The sequence below is a fragment of the Trichosurus vulpecula genome, chromosome 8 (genome assembly GCF_011100635.1).
Source record: "Trichosurus vulpecula isolate mTriVul1 chromosome 8, mTriVul1.pri, whole genome shotgun sequence".
Taxonomy (NCBI): domain Eukaryota; kingdom Metazoa; phylum Chordata; class Mammalia; order Diprotodontia; family Phalangeridae; genus Trichosurus; species Trichosurus vulpecula.
In genome coordinates, this window is record NC_050580.1 from 119179392 (window position 1) to 119183817 (window position 4426).

The window sequence follows — 4426 nt, forward strand, 5'->3', positions numbered from 1 at the left end:
TTTAAAGAAAGTGCCAGCCTGCAATGGTAGAAGGGTTTTTCTCACCTGGGAGCTCCCTATAACAATTAAATCACAGATCAAACCCCTACCCTAGAGAAGAGTTCTCGCCGGCATTTGGCTTCCGTAATGGGTAGCATCTATTTTTCACATATGGCAGGGACCCATTGGACCAAGCAAGCCATCAGATGCTGGTAGCTGGGCCAGACTAGTTTGAGATTCAATGCAGGGGTTAGGGGATGTTTTTGTTTTTAACTGTTTCTAGAGGCTGTTGTGGTGAAGAGGTGATAGAGAAAAGTCAAAACTATCTGCTTGGGTGGTGGAAGCAGAAAATTACCAGCAATGAAAACAACCCTGAGAGTCTTCAGTGTGGGGGTTGTCCTCATCCTTTTTCATCACAATATACTTTGATAGAATCTCACTGAGGCACACTTCCATAATCTAGAAATAGCTTTGCCCTGCTGAGACACAAGAGACCTAATTAAAAGTTAAAACCTTGCAGGTCTAAAAGATAAGGCTTTTAAACTATTGTATAATGAATTTTGTTCTTTTTAATTTTCTTTTCAGGACACAGGCTCAGAGAACTTAACTCTTGATGAACTGGAAGTTATCTAATCTAGACCACTGCATTCAGATATGCTCAGATTCCACAAACATGTATTAAGTACCTCTAACATGTGAGGCAATATGTCAGGATCTGGGGATACCAAGATAAAATAAAATAGAGAGCATCCCCCAGCATGTTTACATTTAATAAGTTATAAGGTAGATGTATAAGTAGTTCTTCTGCAAGGTGGAATACAGTACAAAAGAAAGATCAAGCAGAGGGCTATGAAGAGTATGCCTAACAATGGACATCCATCCTATGTAGGGTAGGCTATCATATCACTATCTCATTATAGTAAGTTGCTTGGGTGTTGTCCACATGACACCAGGCAAATATTTGACCTTTCTTTTTTTCCTTTTTTTTTTAAATTTCAGACTTAAATACCAAAACTCAGATACACAATAAGAAAAGAAAAAGAAACATACACTTAAATATTGAAACTTAAGTACAAAATAAAAAATAAGCATTGTCATGTGAACATAAGAACAAATTCTTTTTCTGATGCTATTTAAATGCCTTTTCTCTTATTCTATACTCAGTGGAGTTAGGAATCTACTAGTTACCAGTTTTTACAAAAGCAATCCAGCAACAAGTTGTGTCTTGCACACTTAACAAGTGGCTTGCTAGGTATAATACAGAAATCGAAGACAAAGTTTCTAGCTCCCCAGTCTTTGGAGAGAAAAAAAGTAAAACAAAAAACAATAATGAACAATACCAGAATGGGCATAGAAAAGTACTGGATTGTGTGATATTGACATAGGAGTTCAAAAGATGGGAATGGGAGCGATAAGGAATAAGATCAGTAGGGAGGGTTTCTTGCAGGAAGTTGGCTTGAACCGGGCTTTGACAAATAATGGAAAGGATTTGGATAGAAGAGAGAAACAACATAGCAAAAACTTGAAGATGGGGAGTCAATAAGCATGCTACAGTCGTGGAAGGATGAAGAAACAAACCTCGATAGCATAAAGCAAACTTGCTGGGAAGGAGCAAGATTGATATAACCTTGGACAGGAAGGGGAAAGCCAGATGTGTTGTGGAGGGCCCTGAAAGCTCAGCAAAGAAACTTAAACTTAATGGAGTAGGAAATAGGAAGTCATTGAAAGGCTTCTGAACAGGGAAGTTATACAATGAAATTTGTGTTTTAGTAGCAGTATGCAGTGTGGATTGGAGTGGAAAGAACCTCAAACTCAGGAAGCCCAATAATAGATTATTACAATAGTCTAGGCATGAAGTATTGATGTGGCTATGGGAAGGAAGAGGAAAGACTGAAACACACTTGTGATGCAATTATGAATTTGGCCCTTGACAATGACTACAATCTACTCCTCAAGTCAAACAATCCCAGTTCATTTAACATTTCCTCATGTATAATGTCTCTCAAATCATTCTACATTTTGTTGTTTTTTCTAGAAAATAGTCATTACTACTTGTTTTAAGAAAAAAAAAGACAAAAATATTTTACTATTAAACATATAGAGGGAATTTTATGTTTGAAAATAGTTTTATAGAGCCAAGACGAAGCCTGGAAAGCAGGGACTTGCATGAGCTCCCCACCAGGTCCCTCCAAAAACCTATAAAAAATGGCTCTGAACAAATTCTAGAGCTGCAGCACCCACAAAATAGCAGAGGGAAGCAGGGCTCCAGCCCAGGACAGCCTGGATGGTCACTGGGTAAGGTCTATCGCTCACAGAGCTGGGAGCGAAGGGGAGCGGAGCCCAGCGTGGGCTGCGACAGGACCAACCAGACCAGGAGCTGGGTGGAACAAGCCCTAGCACCCTGAATCAGTGAGCTGTGGCAGTTACCAGACTTTTCAACCCACAAACACCAAAGACAATAGAGAAGGTTAGTGGGAAAAGCTGTGGGGACAGAGTGAAAAGAGTTCACTGTTCGGCTACCACCCAAGGGGCAGCAGAGATGGTGCAGCTCTGAGGACAGAACTACAGCTGCAGTTGCTTCCAGCCCCAATCCCACCTGGTGGGAAGAATTAAGTGGTGGATCAGAGCAGGAGTGCAGAGCCTGCTTAAGATCTGAGTCCGGTCTGGGTTGGCAGTTCTTGGGGGAGGAGAAGCACTGGTGTGGCAGAGCTTGCTGTGTGAAAACAACAGCGCAACCCCTCAAGCTTGGGACAAAGTATTCTGTACTCTACAGGCAGTCATACCCCCATGAAAAACTCAAGGGTCAAGTAGTTGGCTGGGAACATGGCCAGGCAGCGAAAATGGACTCAGATTCAGACTCAGACTTTGAAATCTTTCTTTGATGACAAAGAAGACCAAAACATGCAGCCAGAAAAAGTCAACAAAGTCAAAGAGCCTACATCAAAAGCCTCCAAGAAAAACATGAACTGGTCTCAGGCCATGGAAGAGCTCAAAAAGGATTTGGAAAAGCAAGTTAGAGAAGAAGAGGAAAAATTGGGAAGAGAAATGAGAGTGATGCGAGAAAACCATGAAAAACAAGTCAATGACTTGCTAAAGGATACCCAAAAAATACTGAAGAAAATAATACCTTAAAAAATAGACTAACTCACTCTCTTCCTCTTCACCATCTTCATCCGGCTTGCAGCCATGAAGGTCGAGCTGTGCAGCTTCAGTGGGTACAAGATCTACTCGGGTCACGGGAGGCGCTACGCCCGCACGGACGGGAAGGTTTTCCAATTTTTGAATGCAAAATGCAAGTCTGCATTCCTTTCAAAGAGGAACCCCTGGCAGACCAATTGGACTGTCCTGTATAGAAGAAAGCACAAGAAGGGAGAGTCGGAAGAGATTCAAAAGAAAAGGACACGCCGGACTATCAAATTCCAGAGGGCTATCACTGGGGCTTCTCTTGCTGATATAATGGCCAAGAGGAACCAGAAACCTGAAGTTAGAAAGGCCCAATGAGAACAAGCCATCAGGGCTGCCAAGGAAGCAAATAAAGCTAAGCAAGCAACAAAGAAGACAGCTGCATCTGCTGCTAAGGCTCCTACAAAGGCAGCACCTAAACAAAAAATTGTGAAGCCTGTCACAGTTTCTGTGCCCCGAGTTGGTGGAAAACATTAATCATCTACTAAACTGGATTAAATAAAACAAAGTTTAAAGCAAAAAAAAATAGACTAACTCAAATGGCAAAAGAGCTCCAAAAAGCCAATGAGGAGAAGAAAGCCTTAAAAGGCAGAAGTACCCAAATGGAAAAGGAGGTCCAAAAAACAGCTGAAGAAAATACTACCTTAAAAATGAGATTGGAGCATGTGGAAACTAGTGACTTTATGGGAAATCAAGATATTATAAAACAGAACCAAAGGAATGAAAAAATGGAAGACAATGTCAAATATCTCTTTAGAAAAACTGCTGACCTGGAAAATAGATCCAGGAGAGATAATTTAAAAATTATTGGACTACCTGAAAGCCATGATCAAAAAAAGAGCCTAGATACCATCTTTCAAGAAATTATCAAGGAGAGCTGCCCTGATATTCTAGAGTCAGAGGGTAAAATAGAAATTGAAAGAATCCACAGATCGCCTCCTCAAAAAGATCCCAAAAAGAAAACTCCTAGGAATATTGTCACCAAATTCCAGAGCTCCCATCTCAAGGAGAAAATACTGCAAGCAGCCAGAAAGAAACAATTTGAATATTGTGGAAACATAATCAGAATAACACAAGATCTAGCAGCTTCTACATTAAGGGATCAAAGGACTTGGAATATGATATTCCACAGGTCAATAGAGCTAGGATTGAAACCAAGAATCACCTATCCAGCAAAACTGAGTGTCATGCTCCAAGGCAAAATATAGACTTTCAATAAAATAGTGGACTTTCAAGCTTTCTCAGTGAAAAGACCAGAGCTGAA

The 4426-nt window shown here is 40.7% G+C and overlaps 1 pseudogene; it reads left to right on the plus strand.

Annotated features, from left to right (window-relative positions):
- The first annotated feature begins 3165 nt into the window (after positions 1-3165).
- Positions 3166-3639, plus strand: LOC118829611 (annotated as a pseudogene).
- The last annotated feature ends 787 nt before the right edge of the window (positions 3640-4426 follow it).